General features: G+C 36.3%; 1 protein-coding gene and 1 pseudogene across 6 annotated transcripts in view; one reads left to right on the plus strand and one right to left on the minus strand.

Moving 5' to 3' along the window:
• The window catches only part of FUT8 (fucosyltransferase 8), a 314,298-nt gene that overhangs the window by 252,461 nt on the left and 35,569 nt on the right, over positions 1-26,268 (minus strand). For 3 of the 6 annotated variants that reach the window (XM_060141031.1, XM_060141056.1, XM_060141022.1), the window contains exon 2: positions 7,507-7,604. The exons of the other annotated variants lie outside the window; for them this stretch is intronic. The gene's annotated coding sequence lies outside the window, so the exon portion shown is untranslated. The remainder of the gene's footprint in view (positions 1-7,506; positions 7,605-26,268) is intronic. 6 annotated transcript variants of the gene reach the window in all.
• Positions 17,317-18,385, plus strand: LOC132527760 (UDP-GalNAc:beta-1,3-N-acetylgalactosaminyltransferase 1-like; annotated as a pseudogene).

Here is a 26,268-nt window from a genome sequence, read left to right on the forward strand (position 1 = left end):
TCATGGATACTGAGAACCAAAACCATCTAGCCACACACAGACTGAACACTGAGGATCAAAACCATATACTCCTTGTACTGCATTGAATACTGTCCCCCCAAAATTTATAAACACTAGAACATGTGAATTTGACCTTGTTTGGACACAGGGTGTTTGCAGATGTAATCAAGGTAACATGAGGTCATACTGGATTAGGGTGGGCCCTAATCCAATGACTGGCATCCTTAGAAAAAGAGGGAAATTTGGACACAGATACAGAGTGAAGATCACCATGTAAAGATGGAGGCAGAGATTAAAGTTATGCTGCCACAAACCAAGGAACACCAAGGCTTGCTTAAAAATACCAGAAGCTAAAAGAGAGAGGAAAGAATTTTTCCCCTAGGGGCTATTATTTTAAGCCACCAACTGTGTGGTAATTTGTTATAGCATCCCTAAGAAACTAATACACCTACACACACACACATCTTTCTGTGTACATTAGCCTGACTTTACTAGTCCAGTGCCTTCATTAGCATACTCTACTATTCCAGGAGATTCTTGCAGGGACATAACTTGATTGTTCATTACAGAAGCTTCAGGAAAGACGCATCAACTCTTCAACAGAAAGCATCAACAGTTTTTAAAATCCTTGCATTGCTGTTTTGACCAATTCTACTGTAAATTGTTATATCATGATACTTATTCACTCTTAATCAAGCCCGATCACCACCACTGCAAACTCAAATTAAATCAAACTTCAAATTCTAAATTTTTTACCTTGACTTTGCCCCTCTAAGGCACTATCAAAGTTCTGTCAAGGTGGTGTTCTCCTTTACTGCAGTAAGCAATAAACTCAGCTTTGTTTTATCAATAGGTTGTGTTAGTGATATTTGGTGAGCCAGCATCAAATAATCCTGGCAGAAAATATGACACTCCTGGGTCACAGACAAAGAAAAGTTTACTACTCAAAACAATAGCAGTAGCCACTGTATCATCTTTTGCATTGGTTCCCAAAGCTCTAATCCCTAAAGGGCAATACAAGGAGAGCCAGATGATGCCTGCACATACAGTGAGTTACATTACAGGAGAAGAAAGCAGAAGCTTATGAAACACCAATATTTTAAAGGAGTTGCAAGCAAATGTACCCCACCTACTCCCCAGAGGGATTATCTTGACTATCCTGGACAGCAAGGAAATCTGCCCTCTGTCCTTATGGTAATACAATTTCTATCTTCCCAGGCTGTTTGCTATGCAAATTTCCTCGAGAAGATTGCCCTCAACAAAAGCTGCCAATGCCTCTGCTAAGAAGATGTGCTGAAGCACAAGAGACTCATGGTGAACCAGATCCCAATAGGTGTCTCCTCTGTCTTAAGGGGCTAAAGATACTAACTTCAGGATGAAGTTAGTGTAATAAAATGAGCAGAAAATGTTCCAGGAAGAAAAAAAATTAGAGCAAAGAGGTATACTTCCTGTATAACTTAAAACCACTTTGAGTCTCTTAAACATGGCTTTAACTCTCTTAACATGGCTTTACATCAAATATCCAAAAGTAAATAATTATACGTTTGATTCCTATTTTTATTTTAAATTATTCCATTTCTAAAACAGTATATTGAACAAGTTTTTTTTTTTTTGCTAATTTTCTAGGCTCAGTAGTGCTCATGAAAAAAAAAAAGAAAACTGTTTGGTATTTCTGAACTTCACCAATTATACCTGTAAATATGATTATTAAATGAAATCCTCCAGAGCCGAATATAATTCACATTTTAGGGTCCTTAGATTTTAAACAAGAAATCTAAGGTCCATATCTATCTAAAGTTTGTAAAAATTTGGGTCTTATTTAAATATTATACTTTTTTTTTTTTTTTTGCGGTACGTGGGCCTCTCACCGCTGTGGCCTCTCGCACTGCGGAGCACAGGCTCCGGACGCACGGGCCCAGCGGCCGTGGCTCACGGGCCCAGCCGCTCCGCGGCATGTGGGATCCTCCCAGACCGGGGCACGAACCCGTGTGCCCTGCATCGGCAGGCGGACTCTCAACCACTGCGCCACCAGGGAAGCCCTAAATATTATACATTTTAAATTAAGCCAAATAAAAATTTTTGAGGCTGTTGAAAAATAAAAAATAATTTCTTAGATTTTTCTAGCTATATATTCGATATTAGCATATTTTTTGCATCTGTTTGAAAATTAAGATCATATCTCATACCATTTCAATAGTATCCTGTTTCAACTTAAAATCAATTGAAAAAGAAATTAAAACTGAGTTTTGTAAATCAACAATTTTAAATTGAGCAATTTAACTTTATTCCAACCCTAAGATCAAGCAATGATCCCATGAGGAAGAGAGGCAGGATGATGAGTAAAATGAGCACTACATAACACGTCTCCAGCTATCTGTGTGACTAAAAGCATATCACCTCACCTCTCTGGGCCTCCATTTTCCTATTTACAAAATAACAACAGGCATTAGACTAAATGTTCAAGGTCAATTTTGCTTAAGAGTTCTATAAGGAGTACAGCTTTCACAGTTCTAATTCTATTTTCTCATGATTTCAGAAAACTGACTTCCTACTTCTTGCCCTGACAATCTTGAAGAATCCATGGATAAAATGTGCTCTAGTGAACTCAAAGTAGCCCACTAATGGGTGGGACTAAGTCATTCATTCAGCAAGTAATAATACTTGCTGTAGGAATATTTACTTCAGAAAGCACCAAAATCTAAAATGATCCTTGCCATGAAGAAGTTCAATCTTCTATTTGAGAACTCAGAAGTAAGTATGTACATGAAATTCTAATAAACTTTAGGAAATATATGATATTTGTCTTAAAAATTTATTCCATGCTCTTTGGCAAATGGAATCTGTATTGCCAGATGCTAGCTATTCATCCCTTTTCTAATATTTGACCTTCAGTAATATTTTTGATGTTGTATTATAAAGTTATGCCAATTGACTTTTCACACCCAACCTTTGTCCTCTTTACATACATTTTTTTTTTTTTTGCAGTACGCGGGCCTCTCACTGTTGCGGCCTCTCCCGTTGCGGAGCACAGGCTCCGGACGCGCAGGCCCAGCGGCCATGGCTCACGGGCCCAGCTGCTCCACGGCATGTGGGATCTTCCCGGACCGGGGCACAAACCCGTGTCCCCTGCATTGGCAGGCGGACTCTCAACCACTGCGCCACCAGGGAAGTAAATTTTTTAAATAGGAGAATTCTTATAAATACTTGTCTTTTCTAAACAGGTGACTCTCGGAGCTACCTATATTGTGAGGGTTAACTATATAAAAACCTGTAGATTTCTGATCTAACTGTATACTCAAGAAAGCTACCTGATTTTTCAATAATCAGGAAACACCATAAGTTTCAATATACCCCCTAATAATTTTGCATCACCTCTCTTCTTTTACTCAAAATGAACATAAATTTTAGGTATCATCCCCTACCCACAAGATCTGTTAAATTTTTTCTAGTTTACTTTTAATGACATTTTTAAAAATAAATGCAACCCAAAAAGGCAACAAATCATCATGGTCTCTTAATAACAACAACAAAAAGTAACATTCTTTTAATAAAGAATATATAATCAGGGCTTCCCTGGTGGCGCAGTGGTTAAGAATCCGCCTGCCAACGCAGGGGACATGGGTTCAAGCCCTGGTCTGGGAAGATCCCAAATGCCACGGAGCAACTAAGCCTGTGCGCCACAACTACTGAAGGCCGCGTGCTCTAGGGCCCATGTGCTGCAACTACTGGGCCCACGTGCCGCAACCACTGAGCCCACGTGCCACAACTACTGAAGCCCACATGCCTAGAGCCCGTGCTCTGCAACAAGAAAAGCCACTGCAATGAGAAGCCTGCACACGGCAACAAAGAGTAGCCCCTGCTCGCCACAACTAGAGAAAGCCCATGAACAGCAATGAAGACCCAATGCACCCAAAAATAAATAAAATTAAATTTAAAAAAATATTTTAAAAAAAAGAAAATATAATCACATTTTTATTTTCAAATTTATGGCTCCATAGTAAACAGTGGAACTTATTCCTGAATTGTAAGGAGAGTATAACATACAAAAATTAATGTACTGGGTTGGCCAAAAAGTTCATTCGAGTTTAAGTAAAACTAAAAGAAACATTTTTCATTTTCACCAATATTTCAACATATTCATTAACCAAGAGAACTCTTTGGCCAACCCAATAATATGCCACATCAACAAAATAAACGAAAAACTCACATAATCATCTTGATGCATAAAAAGCTTTTGACAAAATACAACATCCTTTCATGATAAAAACACTCAACTAAATAGGAATAGAAGGAAACTACCTTAACATAATAAAAGCCATGTATGAAAAACCCACAGCAAACATCATACTCAATGTTCAAAGACTGAAAGCCCTTCCTCTAAGACCAGGAACAAGGTAAGGATGCCCACTTTCTCCACTTCTATTCCATATAGTACTGAAAGCCCTAGCCAGAGCAATTAGGTAAAAAAAAAGAATACAAGCCATTCAAACTGAAAAGGACAAAGTAAAATTATCTCTGTTTGCATGTAATGTGATCTTATACGTAGAATACCCTAAAGACTCCACCAAAAACAGCTGTTAGAACTGATAAATGAATTCAGCAAAGTAGAAGGATACAAAGACAAAACTCAGTTGCATTTCTATACACAATGAACAATCTGAAAAGGAAATTACAAAAATAATTCTATTTACAGTAGCATAGAAAAGAATAAAATACTTAGGAAATAACCTAACCAAGGAGGTGAGAGATTTATACAATGAAAACTACAAAATATTGCTGAAAGAAATTAAAGAAGACATAAATAAATGGAAACACATCTGTGGTCATATACTGAAAGACTTAATATTGCTAAAATGTCAATACTACCCAAAGCCATCTACAGATTCCATGCAATGCTTATATCGAAATCCCAGTGACTTTTGTACAAATAGAGACAAACCTATCCTAAAATTCACATGGAATCTCAAGGGACCCTGAATTGCCAAGACAATCTTGAAAAAGAACAGAAAAACTGGAGGATTCACACTTCCTGATTTCCATATTTTACTACAAAGCTATAGAAAACAAAATAGTGTGGCAATGGCATAAAGACAGAAACAGAGAGCTTAGAAGTAAACTCTCATACATACGGTCAAATGATTTTTGATATGGGTCTTAAGACCATTCAATGAGAAAAAAGAAGCCTTTTGAACAAATGGTGCTGGGAAAACTGGATATCCACATACCTAATATCATATACAAAAATTAACTCAAAATGGATAAGTACCTAAATGTAAGACCTAAAATAATAAAACTCTTAGAAGAAACAAAGGGCAAAAGCATCATGACATTGAATTTAGTAATAATTTCTTGGATGGGGGGGCACCAAAGACACAAATTAAAAAAGTGAAAAACAAGACAAATTTGATTTCATGAAAATTAAGACTTTTGGGCATCATAAGATACTACCCACAGAGTAAAAAGGCAACCCACAGAACAGAAGAAAATATTCACAAGTCATGTATCTGATAAGTGATTATTATCCAGAATATGTAAGAACTTCTAAAAATCAACACAACAGCAACAAAAATAACAAAAAACCAGCACAACTCAAAACTGGAAAAAGGACTTGAAAAGACATTTCTCCAAAGGAGATATACAAATTACCAATATGAAATGCCATGAAAAGATGCTCAATGTCACCAATCATTAGGGAAATGCAAATGAAAACTATAGTGTGATACCACCTATTAAGATGGCTACTTTAAAAAATAAAGAAAGAATAAATAGAGAGATAAATAAATAAACAAACAAGCAGAAAATAATAAGCATTGGCAAGGATGTGGAGAAGTTGGAACTCCTGTGTATTACTAGTGGAAATGTAAAATGGTACAGCTCCTGTGGAAAACAGTATGGTGGTTTCTCAAAAACTTAAAAACAGAATTATCATATGATTCATATGATGAACAATTTCACTTCTGAGCACATACACAAAAAGAAATGAAAGCAGGGTATTGAAAAGATCTTTGTATACTCATGTTCATAGCCACATTATTCACAGTAGCTAAAACATGGAAGCAACCCAGCTATCCATCAGCTGATGAGTGGATAAAAAAATGTGGTATATACATACAATGAAATATCATTTAACCTTACAAAGGAAGGAAATTCTGCAATATGCTACAAATGGGTGAACCTTGAGCACACTATGCTAAGTGAAATAAGTCAGTCACAAAAAGACAAATACTATATAATTCCACTCATATAAAGTACTTAGAGTAGTCAAAACAATAAAGTATCATGGTGGTTGCCAGGAGTTGGGGGGAGCACAGAATGGAGAGTTACTGTTTAATGGGTACAGAGTTTCAGTTTTACAAGATGAAAAGTTATGGGGATGGATGGTGGTGATGGCTGTACAACAATGTGAATGTATTTAACACCACTGAACTGTACATTTAAAAATGGTTAAGAAGGTACATTTTACATACATTTTATTAAAGGAAAAAAAAAAGAAAAAATAGTATGACTGCAATAATCACCAAAAACTAGAAACTCCCCAATGTCCATCAGATGGTGAATGGATAAACTAACAGCAGTATATCCATACAATAGAACACTACTCAGCAATAAAAAAGAATGAACTGCTGGTACACACAACATGAGTGAATCCAAATGCATTATGCTAAGTGAAAGAAGCCAGATTTTAAAAGCTACACACTAAATGATTTCATTTAAATGATATACTGGAAAAAGGAAACAACAAGGACAAAAAACAGATCTGTGATTTCTAGGGATTGAGGTAGAAAGAGAGGTTGACTACAAAAAGGCAACGTGAGTGAATTTCAAAGATTATGGTAAAGAACATATATTTGTCAAAACTCACAGACTGAACAAAAAACAAATAAAAATTTGAGTGTATAAATGAAATACGAACAAGAACAAAACTTTTTTTTTTTTTTTTTGCAGTACACGGGCCTCTCACTGTTGTGGCCTCTCCCGTTGCGGAGCACAGGCTCCGGACACGCAGGCTCAGCGGCCATGGCTCACGGGCCTAGCCGCTCCACGGCATGTGGGATCTTCCCGGACCAGGGCACGAACCCGTGTCTCCTGCATCGGCAGGTGGACTCTCGACCACTGCGCCACCAGGGAAGCCCAAGAACGAAACTTTTAAAAGCTACTAAAAATTTCAAAAAATTTTAAGATGAGCTGTTTATTTCAGCATCAAATATGCCACACAACGATGCCAAAAGTACAGTGTACCATATTCAGCCACAACTTGTTTTATCTTGCCCTTACTTTACAGTAAAAAACTATAAAACAGGAAATAAAATATTTTTCCATTTTATACACTACAGATTGTACATAGTAGGTAGCATAGTAGGTACATAATTCAATAGAGTTTAGATTGACTTGGCCCTTCTACTTCACTGGCATATACATATGTAGCTTTAAATACAAAATTATCCATTTCTCAAAATATTAACATATAATTGGAAGAGAGAAGTACTGTCCACAAAATCTACTAACCTGAATTTGATCAGCTAATCAATGAAGGCAATAGAGCCCTTTATTGTGAATGGAAACATCATCAGGGTCATGGGTGCTCTCTTAGCAAAAGCAGCAACCTAGAACAAATAAACAAACAAACAAGCATTGGCACCGCCCACTGCCCAAACCTCACCCCTGCTTAGGCCCCACCCTCCACAGCCAAGGCCTTTTCCAACTTTTTAATTTCTCCTCCTCTTTTTTACTACTGTGGTTCTGTTTTACCTTCCGATTGTTGTTTCATCTATATTTTTGTTTTTATTTTTTTTCTAACATATCTGTTAGTTCCCTAGTCTAACTTTATTGTTTACATTGTTATTGTTCTCCCTTTTTTTTTTTTTTTTTTGCCACACCACTCGGCTTGCAGGATCTTGGTTCACGAGATGGGGATCAGGCCGAAACTCCTGCAGTGGGAGTTCAGAGTCCAAACCACTGGACTAACAGAGAACCTCAGACCCCAGGGAATATTCATCAGAATGAGGTCTCCCAGAGGTCCTCATCTCAGCACCAAGACCCAGCTCTACCCAACAGCCTAGAAACTCCAGTGTTGCAAGCCTCAAGCCAAACAACCAATAAGACAGGAACACAATCCCACTCATTAAAAAAAAGGAAAAAAAAAAAGAGACAGCAAAATAATATGTCACAGATGAAGGAGCAAGGTAAAAACCTACAAGACCAAATAAATGAAGAGGAAATAGGCAATCTACCTGAATAATAATTCAGAGTAATGATAGTAAAGATGATCCAGAATCTCAGAAACAGAATGGAGGCCCGGATTGAGAAAATACAAGAAATGTTTAAAAGAGATCTAGAAGAACTAAAGAAAAACAAACAGAGATGAACAACACAATAACTGAAATGAAGGGATTAATAACAGAATTACTGAGGCAGAAGAACAAATAAGTGAGCTGGAAGACAAAATGGTAGAAATAACTGCCGAGGAGCAGAATAAAAAAAAAAAGGATGAAAAGAATTGAAGACAACCTCGGAGACCTCTGGGACAACTCTAAACACACCAACATTCGAATTATAGGGGTCCTAGAATAAGAAGGGAAAAAGAAAGGGTCTGAGAAAATATTTGAAGAGATTATAGTGGAAAACTTCCCTAACATGGGAAACGAAATAGTCACCCAAGTCCAGGAAGCACAGAGAGCCCCATACAGGATACACCCTAGAAGAAACACACCAAGACACATATTAATCAAACTAACAAAAATTAAATTCAAAGAAAAAATATTAAAAGCAGCAAAGAAGAAATAAAAAACAACATACAGAGGAATCCCCATAAGGTTACGAGCTGATTTTTCAGCAGAAACTCTGCAGGCTAGGAGGGAGTGGGAGAATATACTTAAAGTGATGAAGAGAAAAACCTACAACCAAGATTACTCTACCCAGCAAGGATGTCATTCAGATTCCACTGAGAAATGAAAAATGTTTCAGAAAAGCAAAAGCTAAGAGAATTCAGCACCACCAAACCAGCTCTATAACAAATGCTAAAGGAACTTCTCTAAGTGGGAAACACAAGAGAAGAAAAGGACCTATAAAAATAGACCCAAAACAACTGAGAAATCGTAATAGGAACATACATATGGATAACTACCTTAAATGTGAATGGATTAAATGGGCCAACCAAAAGACACAGACTGGCTGAATGGATACAAAAACAAGACCTGTATATATGCTGTCTACAAGAGACCCACTTCAGACGTAGGGACACATACAGAGTGAAAGTGAAGGGATGGAAAAAGATATTCCACGCAAATGGAAAGCAAAAGAAAACTGGAGTAGCAATACTCATACCAGATAAAATAGACTTTAAAATAATGTTACAAGAGACAAGGAAGGACACTACATAATGATCAAGGGATCAATCCAAGAGGAATATATAACAATTATAAATATATATGCACCCAACACAGGAGTACCTCAATACATAAGGCAAATGCTAACAGCCATAAAAGAGGAAATTGACAGTAACACAATAATAGTGGGGGACTTTTAATACTTCATTTAAACCAATGGACAGATCATCCAGAAAAAAAATTAATAAAGAAACGCAAGCTTTAAATGACACAACAGACCAGATAGATTTAATTGATGTTTATAGGACATTGCATCCGAAAACAGCAGATTACACTTTCTTCTCAAGTGCACACAGAACATTCTCCAGTATAGACCACATCTTCGGTCACAAATCAAGCCTTGATAAAGTTAAGAAAACTGAAATCATATCAAGCATCTTTTCTGACCAAAGTGTGAGACTGGAAATTATTTGCAGGAAAAGAACATAAAAAACACAAACACTTGGAGGCTAAACAATATGCTACTAAATGACCAAGAGATCACTGAAGAAATTAGAGAGGAAATCAAAAAATACGTAGAGACAAATGACAATGAAAACACGATGATCCAAAACCTATCTGATGCAGCAAAAGCAGTTCTAAGAGGGAAGTTTAGAGCATTCAATCTCACCTCAAGAAACAAGAAAAACCTCAAATAAACAATCTAACCCTACACCTAAAGCAAGTAGAGAAAGAAGCACAAAGAAAACCCAAAGTCAGCAGAAGGAAAGAAATCATAAATATCAAAGCAGAAATAAATGAAATAGAAACGAAGAAAACAATAGCAAAGATCAATAAAACTAAAAGCTAATTCTTTGAGAAGATAAACAAAACTGATAAACCCTTAGCCAGACTCATCAAGAAAATAAGCGAGAGGATACAAATCAATAAAATTAGAAATGCAAAAGGAGAAATCACACCTGACACCGCAGAAATACAAAGGATTATAAGAGACTACTACAAACAACTATATGCCAATAAAATGGACAACCACAAAGAAATGGACAAATTCTTGGAAAGGTACAGTTTTCCAAGACTGAACCAGAAAGAATTAGAAAATATAAACAGACCTATCACAAGTAATTGAAGAAATTGAAACTGTAATTAGAAGTCTTCCAACAAACAAAAGTCCAGGACCAAATGGCTTCACAGGCAAATTCTACCAAACATTTAGAGAAGAGCTAACACCTATCCTTCATCAAACTCTTCCAAAAAAGTGCAGAGGGAGGAACACTCCAAAATTCGTTCTACAAAGCCACCATCACCCTGATACCAAAACCAGAAAAAGATATCACAAAAAAATTATAGACCAATATCACTGATGCAAAAATCCTCAACAAAATACTAGCAAATACAATCCAACAACATATTAAAAGGATCATACACCATGATCAAGTGTGTTTTATCTCAGGAATGCAAGCATTCTTCAATATATGCAAATCACAATGTGAAATACCACATTAACAAATTAAGGAATAAAAACAATATGATCATCTCAATCGATGCAGAAAAAGCTTTTGACAAAATTCAACACCCATTTATGATAAAAACTCTCTAGAAAATGGGCATAGAGGGAACCTATCTCAACATAATACAGGCCATATATGACAAACTCACAGCCAACATCGCTCTCAATGGTGAAAAACTGAAAGCATTTCCTCTAAGATCAGGAACAAGACAAGGATGTCCACTCTCGCCACTCTTACTCAACATAATTTTGGAAGTCCTAGCCACGGCAATCAGAAGAAAAAGGAATACAAATTGGAAAAGAAGAAGTAAAACTGTCACTGTGCGCAGATAACATGATACTGTACATAGAATATCCTAAAGATGCCACCAGAAAACTACTAGAACTAATCAATGAATTTGGTAAGCTGCAGGATACAAAATTACTGCACAGAAATCTCTGGCATTCCTATACACTAACAATGAAAAATCAAGAAAGAGAAATTAAGGAAACAATCCCATTTACCATCACAACAAAAAGAATAAAATACCTAGGAATAAACCTACCTAAGGAGGCGAAAGACTTGTACTCAGAATAAAACACTGATGAAAGAAATCAAAGATGACATAAACAGATGGAGAAATATACCATGCTCTTGGATTGGAAGAATCAATATTGTGAAAATGATACTACCCAAAGCAATCTACAGGTTCAATGCAATCCCTATCAAACTACTAATGGCATTCCTCACAAAACTAGAACAAAAAATTTTACAATTCATATGGAAACACAAAAGACCCCAATAGTCAAAGCATTCTTGAGAAAGAAAAACGGAGCTGGAGGAATCAGATTCCCTGACTTCAGACTATACTACAAAGCTACAGTCATCAAGAGAGTATGGCACAAAAACAGAAATATAGATCAATGGTACAGGATAGAAAGCCCAGAGATAAACCCACGCACATATGGTCACCTAATTTAGGACAAAGGAGGCAAGAACATACAATAGAGAAAAAACTGTCTCTTCAGTAAGTGGTGCTGGGAAAACTAGACAGCTACATGTAAAAGAATGAAATTAGAACACTCCCTAACATCATACACAAAAATAAACTCAAAATGGATTAAAGACCTAAATGTAAGACCAGACACTATAAAACTTAGAGGAAAACATAAAAAAAGCACTCTTTGACCTAAACCACAGCAAGATCTTTTTTGACCCACCTCCTAGAGTAATGGAAATAAAAACAAAATTAAACAAATGGGACCTAATGAAACTTAAAAGCTTTTGCACAGCAAAGGATATCATAAACAAGACAAAAAGACAACCCTCAGAATGGGAGAAAATGTTTGCAAACGAAGCAATGGACAAAGGATTAATCTCCAAAATATACAAACAGCTCATGGAGCTCAATATCAAAAAAAACAAGCAATTCAATTTAAAAAATGGGTGGAAAACCTAAATAGACATTTCACCAAAGAAGACATACAGATGGCCAAGAGGCACATGAAAAGATGCCCAACATCACAAATTATTACAGAAATGTAAATCAAAACTACAATGAGGTATCACCTCACACCTGTCAGAATGGCCATTATCAAAATATCTAGAAACAATAAATGCTGGAAAGGGTGTGGTGAAAAGGGAACCTTCCTGCACTGTTGGTGGGAATGTAAATTGATACAACCACTATGGAGAACAGCAGGGAGGTTCCTTAAAAAACTAAAAATAGAACTACCATATAACCCAGCAAACCCATTACTGGGCATATACCCTGAGAAAACCATAATTCAAAAAGAGACATGTACCACAATGTTCACTGTAGCCCTATTTACAATAGCCAGGACATGGAAGCAACCTAAGTGTCCACTGACAGATGAATGGATAAAGATGTGGCACATATATACAATGGAATATTACTCAGCCATAAAAAGAAACGAAATTGAGTTATCTGTAGTGAGGTGGATGGACCTAGAGTCTGTCATACAGAGTGAAGTAAGTCAGAAACAGAAAAACAAATACCATATGCTAACACATATATATGGAATCTTAAAAAAAAAAAAAATGGTACTGATGAACCTAGTGGCAGGGCAGGAATAAAGATGTAGACATAGAGAATGGACTTGAGGACATGGGGGGAAGGGGAAGCTGGGGTGAAGTGAGAATAGCATCGACATATATACACTACCGAATGTAAAATTTAGTTAGTGGGAAGCAGCAGCATAGCACAGGGAGATCAGCTTGGTCCTTTGCGATGACCTAGAGAGGTGGGATGGGGGAGGCTCAAGAGGGAGGGGATATGGGGATATATGTATGCATATGGCTGATTCACTTTGTTGTACAATAGAAACTAACACAGTATTGTGAAACAATTAAACTCCAATAAAGGTCTATTAAAAAAATTGTTATTCTGAGACAGAACAGCCTATAAAAACATTTAATAAATAATTGCAAACCAAAAATAAGCACATTTGTATATTGCCTTATTATTTACATTATCTGATAGCTCTCATTGAAAAGGACAAACCACTGCCAAGTCAACTACTCCCAGGGGCCATAAACAGACAATTCCTAAATAGCCATTAACTATAAAATCTGTTAAGGCTCATTGCGATTCCTTCCTAAAATTTCACCCAGAAGTCTTTACCAACCTCCCACAATAATCCAGTATTATGGGATTTATGCTTCTAGCCATTATGGAGTAACTGGTACCAGATTTCTCTTCAAACAGTAAACAACTGCAAAACTAGACAAAATATAGGACGCAACAGTCTCCAGACAATGGAAAACAATTAGTGTAGATCTGCATTCTCTGAGAGAAGGAAACAAGCTAAATAAGCCTACATGCACCTTGACTTTCTGCTATGAGACAAGTTATAGACACTACTGCAGGCAGGGAGATTCAAAGCAAAGCACAGCAGTGTCACTAACGTGAAAAGACAAAGATCAGAGTTCAGAAAGTATAGGTGGCAGGAATTACTGGAATAATGTACCAGAGAGGAGGGAGTAATGCAGAAAAAAGCTCCACACATCTTCTCTTGAGTCTTTGACTTAATACTAATTTGCACATATTTGGGGGAAATTCCATAATGCAAGAGGAAAAAAAAATCTGCTGAGGAGCTTAAAAAATGAACAATTCAAGGTTCATACAGAGCTAGGGACATCTGAGTTGCAATTAACCACAGGAGAGAGACCTTGTATACTCTGGACAATAAGTAGAGACCTCAGCAGGGCTAAATTAGTCCCAAAATAAAGATTAATCTATAACGATACCAGCAGAGCTTAAAAACGAACCCTGAAGGAACAACCTGATCTTCAACTTAACATCTGTAACCAGATGGTTAGCTAAATGGAAAACCTCATAATTCACAGGGCATCAGGTAAAGTATTCATAAAGGTTCTGCCTCAGGAATACAGCAAAATTACATTAAATGGTCCCAGTAAGGAATACCTTAAAGGACTAAATACTTCCCAAGTAACTTAAATACATTCCAGAAAAAACTTCAAGAATATTTACAGGAATACAGAAATATCCAGTACCCAACAAGGTAAAATTTACAATGTCTTCTTTTCCATGCCTGACAAGCATTAACTAATTTGCCAAGCAGGTTTTGGCGGAGGGGAGGGGCGGGGAGGCAAGAAAGTAGAGCCAAATGAGGAGAACTATCAATCAAAACCAACCCAGAAATGACAGTAGAACTAGGAAACTAGGATTTAAAGTTATTATAAATGTGTTCCATATGCTCTAGAAGCTAGAGAAAAGATTGAGTGTAATTTAAGTTAAAACATAGAAAAAGGACCCAAATTGAACATCTAGAAATGAAAACTAGAATGTTAGAGATGCTCTACCTGACACTCAGTGAATTATATTTTCCACTCTGTCTGATGGATTCAGGCTCTATTCCTGACATTGTGTGAGCTCTTTATTGTTCCCTCAATTCCTTTTGGGTGGTTCTTCCTTGACCTCAAGCAGTTTCCTCACAGGTCTGTACTGATCAGTACTCAACTGAATTCTTGGAAGGGACTTCTGCAGATGTGTAAAATTCTCTTGCAGCTCTCTCCTCTCTGGTACTCTGCTCTCTGAACTCTAGCTGCCTTGGCTCCTTAGGCTCCCAGCACCATCTCCTCATTTCAGGGAGATCTCTAAGCTCCTCTGGGGTTCTACTGCCCTAGCCCATACCTAGAAACACTCTCCAGGCAGAGCAAGCATAGGTCTCATCTAATCTGTTTCCTGTCTCTCAGGGATCGATGTCTTTTGTTGCCTGATGGCAAATGCCTTAAGAACTGTTGTTTCATGTTTTTTGTCTAGTTAGCTGTTTCAAGTAAAAGGATACCAATCCGTTAGTCCTACTTGGCTGGAAGCACTATCTTAAATATTTTAAAGGGAGACTATGAGTTAAACCAACTTTGTAATAGCACTGAAAGCTAAGATTTTCCAAAAATTAGATGTATTCGGTTAACAACACTCACATGTTAATAAGTTATCCTGAACCATATAATAAATGCATACTATGTGATAGAAAAGAACAGTAACCATGAAAGTGAAATAGGCAATACCAGCTGAGTGTAAAGAATAAATGGCATTCAGTAATCAGAAATAAAAAGTCAACACAAGGAAAAACTAATTTCGGGAAAGATTTCTCTGAAAGAAATGTACATGGGAATATATAACCAAGGATGCAGCATATGATTTCATATATGCTCAAATCAAATGTATGGAGAAAATTATTCATTTAAGAGGAAATGCTGGGGCTTCCCTGGTGGCACAGTGGTTGAGAGTCCGCCTGCCGATGCAGGGGACACGGGTTCGTGCCCCAGTCTGGGAAGATCCCACATGCCGCAGAGCAGCTGGGCCCGTGAGCCATGGCCGCTGAGCCTGCGCATCCGGAGCCTGTGCTCCGCAACGGAAGAGGCCACAACAGTGAGAGGCCCGCGTACCGCAAAAAAAATAAGAAGAAGAAGAAGAGGAAATGCTATATGTGCTTATCGGTGGCATTGGAATTCAGGTCAAATGTTACAAGATCTGCTGTAGACTAATCAAAGGTGAAGATACTAAAGGAAGAGAAGCAAAACAAATAAGTCTTCAGGAGAAATACAGTAGAACCAAATGAACATCTTACTCTCCCCATGACAGGTAAAGGAAAATATAAAGAAAGAAAAATCCTTTAGAAGATGTTTAAAGAAAGAACTGTAAAAAAAAAAAAAGGTTAGGAATTACAGGTTTTATTTTCAATCTCTGCTGTTGAACAGAGTCAGTCATTTTTATCCATATAGGAAGGAAACAGACTGTGAACTAAACTGAACATACTCTGAGTAGGAAAAGAAAAAACAGCACATGGCCCGTTGATTCTTATCGTCAAAGAAACACAACTGTCCTGTTCTAAAAAAGGAAACTACACACACAAAAAAATCATCACATATGAAATGAACAAAAAAGTAAATTTGTGGGAAAATCATGTTTAACAGATGACAAAAGAAAATGTCAGGGATGAAACTGGTCACTTTTAAGAAAAAGAGAAGAGAGGTTCTGCATGTTTATATAAAAAGCTATTTACCCATAGGTAGTGAAGCTGTGAACACATGTAAATTAAAAATCTAAGTATAACTCAGGCAATGCAGAGCCTTATAACACTGATGATCCCAAGACCTTCAAACAAGGAGGTAATGCTGTATAGATGAGACTACCAGACTGAAGTGGGCAAGGGTAGGAGTAGGGACAGCCTACAGGAGGCTGTTTGCTAGGAATAATTTTACTACTAGAAATTTGTCAACCTCTCTATAGTATGGCTTATAGTATGGCTTAGATTTGAAAAGCAGTAAGATAGGACCTCAACGTCTTTTAGCTATGGATCAACATTAAGAGAGAAAACACACAGAGGTAGAAATAAGCCCCAAAGGAGAAGAAAATACTGACTATGTTGTACCACTCTTTCCCTCTCCTTTCCCTGCAGCATTAATTAATACGCTAATGAATCTGTTATAACAAGGGAACTTGCTCCTTTTAGCATACTTTGTAAATGGGCAAATAGACATCACTAAAGTAGGTGATATTAAGAAAATATGGGCCCAGGGGCCAGGGCCTCTGTGACGATCAGGATTTGAGTTTGCAGTCTTCAACTGGGAACAGCTTTGGGTTTTAGCTTTCTCCAGGCCACTTAGAGTAGTTCACGGCAAATCTTTTAATTAAAGCATGGAATACGAAAACAGAAAACTTCAGCTAGTGCTTTAGTCTCATAAGAAATTCTACAGGCATGTGTCTTATAAGCAGTATATGGCAGAATTTTAAACCAATCTGAGAGTCTCTGTTTTTCAGTAGAAATTTCAAGCATTATTTTTGACTACTACTTACTACTGAATGTTCAGTTGGTGAAACTGAAGGTCTTTCACTCAGAAGGAATAAATCAAGAAGAAGGTCATGGATGGCTGAGATTAAATGGAGCCCCCAAAAGGTTGTACAGTGTTTAGCAGCTAGAACCTGAGGCTCGCGTGCTCCTGAGGGGCTGTGAATGGACGGCCCCGGCCCTCCTGAGCACCCTGCCCTTCCGAGTAGGATGTCACTGCGACCCCCCAAATGGAGCCTCCTGCTGCTGTCATTCCTGAGTTTCCTGGTGATGTGGTACCTCAGTCTGCCCCCACTACAATGTGACAGAACGCGTGAACTGGATGTACTTCTACGAGTATGAGCCCATTTACGAAAAGACTTCCACTTCACACTTCAAGAGCATTAGAACTGCTCTCTTCAAAACCCATTTCTTGTTATCCTGGTGACCTCACAACCCTCAGATGTGAAAGCCAGACAGGCCATTAGAGTTACTTGGGGTGAAAAGAAGTCTTGGTGGGGATATGAGGGTCTTACATTTTTCTTACTAGGCCAACAGGCTGAAAGGGAAGACAAATTGTTAGCATTATCCTTAGAGGATGAACACCTCCTTTATGGTGACATAATATGACACGATTTTTTATAGACACGTACAATAACCTGACCTTGAAAACGATTATGGCATTTAGGTGGGTAACTGAGTTTTGCCCCAACGCCAGGTACATCATGAAGACAGACACTGATGTCTTCATCAATACTGGCAATTTAGTGAAGTATCTTTTAAATTTAAACCACTCAGAGAAGTTTTTCACAGGTTATCCTCTAATTGATAACTATTCCTATAAAGGATTTTACCCAAAAAACCCATATTTCATACCAGGAGTATCCCTTCAAGGTGTTTCCTCCCTATTGCAGTGGGTTGGGTTAATAAGTATCATGTCCAGAGATTTGGTGCCAAGAATCTATGAAATGATGAGTCACGTAAAACCCGTCAAGTTTGAAGATGTTTATGTTGGGATCTGTTTGAATTTATTAAAGGTGTACATTCATATTCCAGAAGACACCAACCTTTTCTTTTTATATAGGATTCATCTGGACGTCTGTCATCTCAGATGTGTGATTGCAGCCCATGGCTTTTCTTTTAAGGAAATTATCACATTTTGGCAGGTTATGCTAAGGAACACCACATGCCATTATTAATTTGACATTCTACCCAAAGCCTAGAGAAGGGAGGGATACTTTCTGGAAAATGTTAAAGTTAGGACTGTGAAATCTCCAATGGAAAACTCGTGGGAAGGTCACTGTGTGGCTTACACGGAACTGAAACTCTTGCCCATAGACTGGAGACTGGAGGGTTGCACTTGACCTGTGATTTATTTTGACAACAGTCAAGTCAGCCCTTTTAAAGATGATATTCAGAGGAATTAATAAACATCTTATGAAGGAATGGGAGGTTTCTGTTAATAAAACTAATAGGATCAAACAATTTGAAGATGTCATTCCATAGACTAGAACTTCTTAAAAGGGTTTCATTGAATTATAAGCTCATTTGTCCATAACAACAAAGCAGTGTGGAGTATTTTTCATTGAACAATCTAGTCAGTTCAGGGTTTTGTGTATATCTTACATGGATTACCAGTTTTTTTAATATGTAGTTCTGTGGAAAATAACTGAAGCTATACCAAACAAAATTTCATCTGTTTTTGGTCATTCACAAGATACTTCAAGATGTTGCAATATTTCAGAGTTAATATCAATTATTATTTAATATTACTTAGAGTTTTACACTTCCTGGGTGTTTGAATGTTACGGTTCTTTCAATACTATATAAACAGAATAGTGAAAATCACTCTTTATATTTAAATTTTTTCCAATTACTTCTCTGATGAGTTTATTATGAATAGCTCCATTAATGTGAAGTCATTGGTCATTATCGCATATCAGTAATCTCTTGGACTTTGATAAGTACTTTGTCGTGGTAAAATAGAGAAGAATGAAAGCAAGAAGATCTGACTTATTGTCTTATTTTTAAAACTATAATCCCCATTGTATTTAGGTGTCACTTCATTGGTCTCATTTTTCCACCTGGAAATTAGGAATAATATAGAATGCCAGGCAGCATATTTCCTTTTGGAAAGGACTCTGAAGCCAAAAAGAAAAGAGAGAATGTGATGGCCAGAAAGAATATTATGAAAGGAGTGTCATATTTCAGTGCTTGAGTTGGAAAGAGAAGACTAAAGATTCAAGTGTCGTTGTTAATTGCTCCATGTTTTTTCTCATTAACAATCAGTTTGAGAATAAAAAGGAAAAGAGAAAAAAAACCTGATAACCAATATGAATTTGAAAAATAAACAAAAAACTGAAAAGCCTTTTCAGTTTTGTCCACTTTTTGTCCACTTTTTCAATAAAATGGACAAAGTGTTTTGTCCACTTTTTCAATAAAAATGAATTCATTATTCTAAAACTGTTAAACTCATATTTATTGGTAAGCAAACGTTTACTATAATGATCCTGAAACGTAACATTACTTTGAAGCAAAATAAAAAACCAAGTTAGGAACTAGAAGTCCTCACTACTCCCTCTCCTATTCTGAAGTTGTCTACCTTGACAACATAAACTAGTAGTGCATCAACTTTACTCTATCGATCTTCTTAACAGTTAATAGGGCCCAGTTAAATTTTTATTCATATTTTGGCCTAGGTAAATTTGTAAGTCCTGTTTGACATTATAATGTCAATTCCCTTTTTTTCTTCCTCTTCCTCCAGCCAGCGCTATATGCCAAAAATCATTGAAACAGAAATTTAAGTGACTTCTGTCATCCTTAGTCCATAAATTTGTTCAGATAAGCTTTGTAGAATCACCTAAAATAAAAATAAGATTTCTGAAAAATTAGAAAAGAAAATTATATCTGTATCTATTACAGTCAATATCCTTTTATAGTTATAAGCCTTTCAGTTAGTCTGAAATCAGAAGGCAAAGTATTACAATTTCCATCATTTATAACACCATCACTCCTTTTAAATTCCCATGGGAAATAATAACTTAACTTTCTAAATCTTTTTCAACTTGATTTACCTTATACTTGGCTATTTTCCCCACCCCGTCCCCCACAAGACTGTGCACACCATGAGACCCAAGACTATGTCTATTCATCTTTATATCTTTTAGTGGTTTCTAGCACACTGCTTTGACACACGTTAGTATTTAACATTTTCTGCTCACCAATATCCCTTCTACCCGTCTCACAAGGATACTGCAAGGATCAAAGAGTATATTTGTGAGAGTACTTCACAAAATAAAAGTGTTTTGCAGATATCAGATGAATTTAATTTCATTATCGATGATTATTCTAAATCCTACCTGGCAAGTAGTGGAATGTTCTAGGGAATGAGAACAGAACAAATGGCATTCGACAAGCAAGTCTGATGGTGGCTCCACAACCTCCTTTACTCTGTCCTCCATTCTATAGGTTCTAGAGTCCACTTAGTCATGGTAGAAGCTCTCATCACTCTGACATCATCCACATCACTACAGCCCAAAAATCTTCTGGCATTTTATGGTTTCCAGCGCCAGGTCCTGTTCTAGCTCCCCAACTATAGTTCATAACAATTGGCCTACTTACTATAATCTTCTAGCTAGCCCTTCCCTTACTGGATTAGATATAGAGGTAAAAATCAATAAGCCAGTCTTATGACCTAACGTTACCTCTGGGATATTGAGTAAATGACTTGTGTTTCGGTGCCATTTTTTAAATGCCAGTATAAACATGTAACATTGCCACAGCTGCACTCTAAGTAGGATATGAAGATCCCAGTATCTGGATAATCGTGACTTTTAAGAACACATTCTGGCACTGAAGAAAGAATCCTGAAACAGAAATGAAGAGGCTTAGGTTCTAGTCCCAGCTCTTCATATTAATTTACTACATGATTTTGGATATAACATATCACTTTCCTAGACTTCTAGTTATTCTTCTATTAATGAAAGAATTGGAATAAATTGTAAAGGTCTCTTCCAGCTCTAAAATTCTGGGACTGAAAGCCTGAACTACACCTTCCAGGTGCCATTAAAATTCTTCAGCTTATATTTCAATTCAGAACTCAACTGTTAACTACTAAACATGCCCTCTTCCCCAACAACATTCTAAATAATTCATCTACACAAGATATGATTTGAGTAACCAGTTCTAGAAGCAAATGTTTCTTTAATCTTTTGCTAAAAAAAATTTCTCTCCAGTACAAAAACTTCTTTTTGTTTCATTATTATAAAACAAAGATATTTTCCTACAACTCTTTACCATCAAATATATGATTACACCTCCCAGAGTTACTGGAAACTGACAAAAACAGCTTATATTCACCAAGTTCAGCAATAAACTCACATAAAATTCACTTTACAAAACCAACCCAGGACACGTTCAGCACCACTACATTAAAAGCTTTTTTTTAATTTTCGCATAGTTTTACATTACAGAAAAGTTGCAATGATAATACAGTGTTTCCACATACCATATACCCAGATTCCCCTATTGTTAACATCTTGCATTACTCTGGTACATTTGCCACAATTAAGGAAACAATATTAATATATTACTATTAATGAAATCCCATGCTTTAGTAGGGTAAACATACTCAATATCAAAAAAGTTTTTCAAAACAAAATTCTTCAAAAGAGCAATGGAAACATAAAACATAGTAAAAGACACATAGCAAACAGAATACAAACAGCAAATATAATAAATAATTGTCACAGCTAAGCTCAAGGTATCAGTGTCAACAGTAAATGCAAAGAGCTTAACTGCTCTACTAAAAGGAAAAAGATTTTTGATCAGCTCATGACCCAAAACCCAACTGTACACTATATACAAGGAGCACCTAAAACAAAGTAATTAAGAAACATTAAAAGGAAAAAGATATGAGAACAGGTATAACAGGCAAATACAACAAAAAAGAAAGCAGAGGTTATGATCTTATTAACTGACAAGGTAGAATTTAGGCCCAAAAAAGCACCTAACATGACAAAGTAGGATTTTTTTTTTTAATGCTAAAGTACAAATTGACAATGAGGAAGATAAATCAGTTACGAATATCTATGCACCAAAGAGCACAGTCATAAACTTTGTAAAACAAAAATCTACATTAGATAGATGAAGAAATTAACAGAAACAGAATAATAGTAAGTAAAGCTATAGAAGACATAAGCTATGTAATCAATAAGGTAGATTATATTATATTGAACTTACTATACTTAACTTTGTACTCTGATAGAGAAAACAATCTCTATTTAAGTGGACGTGGACTATTCACAAAAACTGATCATATGAAAGGTCATAAAGAAAATCTCAATAAGTTTAACAGAGTAGAAATAACACAAACTATGTTCTCTGATCACAATACAACTACACATGAACAACAACAAAAAGCCCTTCCTACTGCAAGTTAAAAAATATTCTATTAAATAACTTTTGAATGAAATGAAAAACAAAAACTGCAGAATACATAAAATCCCAAATGGATCAGGAAGTAAAACACAAAAATTAAAACTATGAATATCCTAGAAGAAAACACAAATGATTCCAACTATATCCTGTAATGAGAGAAGTCTAGCAGTGACTGAAAATCCAAAGGCAAAAGATACAATTTTTAATTGATACATTCAACAATAAAAACTGATTTTTGAAATATAGATGGCCAAAACTGCCAAAAATTATAAGTAAAGGCAAAACACAAACTGTAAGAAAATATGTGGCTACTGAGCACTACTGCATACTTGAATTGTGGCCAGTCCAAATCCAGATATGCTGTTAAGTGTAAAACACACACAAGATTTTGAAGACTTGGTACAAACAAAAGAATTTAAGTATCTCATTAATAGTTGTTATGCTGATTACATATCAATGATAATACTCAAGCACTGACATGGTGGTATTTTAATACATGTGATAATATTTGGATCTATAATTAACTGAAACTTTATTTTTAATTTTTTAATGTGTAATTTAAGCTTTCTTTTTGTTTTGTTTTGTTTTACAAGTTTTTGTGTGGACTTAAATCTTTATTTCTCTGAGATAAATGCCCAGGAGTGCAACTGTTGGGTCATGTAATTAACTGCATGTTTTATTAATTATTATTATTATTATTATTTTACAAAGCTGCCAAACTGTTTTCCAGAATGGCAATATCATTTTCAATCCCACCAGCAATGTATAAGTGATCCAGTTTCTCTGCATTCTGGTAAACATCTGATATTGTCATTATTTTTTTTTTAATGGAAAGGGAATCTAAGAGAGTGGATATATATATATATATATATATGTATAACTGATTCAATTTGCTGTACAGCAGAAACTAACACAACACTGTTAAGCAACTATACTCCAATAAAAATTAACAAAAATAAATCAATAAAAATAAATTTTAAAATTGAAAAATAATGTGTAATTTAAGTTTTCTAGTAGCCACGTGTAATTTAAGTTTTCTAGTAGCCACATGTAATTTTACATTTCTAAGAAGTCTTAGAATAAATGATGCCCCTGAAAAATGAACTTAGAACCCAGATAATAGTATCTAAATCTTATTCTCATATCTGAAGCAGGGAATATATAAAGTGAGCCTGGGACATCATTGTATGCTTGACAGAAAGAATTCAAAGACGAATAAAGGCCCATCAGAAAGACACAGAGAACACACACCCATACACACACACACAAAAAAACCCCACAAAAGTAAGCTTGAAGGGGCTCCCAGTGGCCAAATCTGAACATCAAAAAAGAAGTTACCTTAAATGACTGTAAAATATTAAATAAATTAAAATCAATGAGACTATGCATTCTTTTAAAAATGGGAGAGTGGGTAAGTTCCATCTCCAGTATGGTAGAAGCAGCTTATCCAGACCAATCCTCCTCTAGACAACAATTATAAAACTTGACAAAAAACACCACCAACCTCTGAAGGCACAGGAAAATAAACAAAAGCAGACAGATTCTGGAGGGCATATATACTTGGAACAAAAAAATGGCAGGAGTAAGTTTCTAAATATACTGTGTATAGCTGGAGGGCAGGCCACAATCAGTGGCTGCACAAACTAAAATTCCAACAGAGAACCACAGTTTTTATGTGCAGTTTTTTTCTGGAGTGCCAGAGGAAGCTTTCAAAAGCAACCACCAACACCGGAAAGTGAGGGAGAAATTCCAGAAAGAAGAGGATCAGACAGGGGAAGTCGTAAACCCTATGTTTACCTCTGCCCAAATCTTTGGCAGACCAACCAGCTGACCAATTAACTGCATATATGGAGGATACACACCAGCTAATGATTAAAAAAAAAAAAACAAAAACAAAAACCCGACAGTTGAACTGTCTCCTAAGACACAGAGTTTGAAGTATGAGTACAACAAAATTAACTGCCTGCTAAAACAAAGATATCAGCCCTTTTATGGAAGACTGTAACAGAATCCATAACAATCAAACTTAAAGATTATAATCCAAAATCATTTGAAATAAAGGCCAAGAAAACGAGACCAAACAAAGAAACAACAACAAAACAACAAATAACAAGCTTGTGGAATCAGATGTTGGTGATTTAAATCCTTTAAAACAAGGATTTTAAAAGAGCTATTATAATTATGCTCAGCAATAAAGGAAAATATGCCCACAAGGAAATGTAAACCATAAAGAAGAACCAAATGGAAATTCTAGAATAGTAAAAGAGTATCTAGAACAAGAACAGATTGGAAATAACACAGAAGAGTCAGTGCACCCAAGCTCTTGTACCAGTGCACCCAAGCTCTTGTACCAGCTTCCACTGATAAAAACTTTTCCTTGCTTTTCTCTAAACCTTGGTCCAGAGAACCATTCAAAACCAAGACAAAATTATTTCCTTTTCACTGTTCTGAATCTTTGGAATTGTTAAATAATCAGTATTCAAGACTGGTTCCTCTCAAGAACCTTCTATCACCTGGATTCCTTAAAAATGTACAGTAATTCAAAGCTTTGAAATTTATCTCAAAACAGAAAATTGAACAGGAAAATTCACGTAAAAAAAAAATCAGTAAATAACTATCCTCTAATAACTAAAAGATATATCCACAAATTGGCCTACTGCATATAAAGTATGATCCACGAATCAATTGGGATCCACAAGGGATCCACAAGGACAAAACTATTTTCATAATAACACTGAGATTGTAACTGCCTTTATCAGAGTTACCATTTGCATGCACAGTGCAAAACCAAAGATGGATAAAAATGATGGTGCCTTAGAATGAATCAAGGCCCTGTCATCAAACTATATTAGTAGTCAGTGTATGCTTCACTGACACACAACTGGTGGGGAGTTGGGGGAAAGGTGGAGGGAAGCTAGTTTTATAAGAATATTCTTGATAAAGAGTAAAAAATTTGGGAATCCCTGGTGGCGCAGTGGTTGAAAATCCGCCTGCCAATGCATGGGACATGGGTTCTGGCCCTGGTCCAGGAAGATCCCACATACTGAGGAGCAACTAAGCCCATGCGCCACAACTACCGAGCCTATGCTCTAGAGCCCGCGAGCCTAGAGCCCGTGCTCCACAACAACAGAAGCCACCGCAATGAAAAGTCCACGCACCACAACAAAGAGTAGCCCCCGCTCACAGCAGCTAGAGAAAGCCCGCGTGCAGCAACGAAGACCCAACACAGGCAAAAATAAATTAAAAATAAATTTTTTAAAAAAAGAGTAAAAAATTATTTTTATTTTTTAAAATCTCAAACCTTCAGAACAGATCTTAAGTCTGTGTATTGAAATGGAGGTATGCAATAAAGCATTTCTGTGTATACCGAAGGACAACTGTCTTGAGGAAAGCCACCTGTGAGATTGAGTAGCAAGCTGAAAGAGCCAATTTCCATGGAACACTGTTTTTACCTGAAAGAATTATGGTTGTTAGACCTGCGTATTTGGTAGACATTTTCTTAAAAATGAACAAAGTAAGCCTACCTCTTAAGTGACAGTTGCTAATGATAACATTTAAACTTTCAAGTGAAAATTACAAGTTGGGGAAACATGTATTCATCACCATGGGTTTTACATCTTCCCTTGAGATCGGTGATGCTATCAACAAGTGGTATTTTGATGTTATATAATGAAACATGTCAACATTTGGAAGATTTGC

Source organism: Lagenorhynchus albirostris, chromosome 1, assembly GCF_949774975.1.
Source record: "Lagenorhynchus albirostris chromosome 1, mLagAlb1.1, whole genome shotgun sequence".
Taxonomy (NCBI): Eukaryota; Metazoa; Chordata; class Mammalia; order Artiodactyla; family Delphinidae; genus Lagenorhynchus; species Lagenorhynchus albirostris.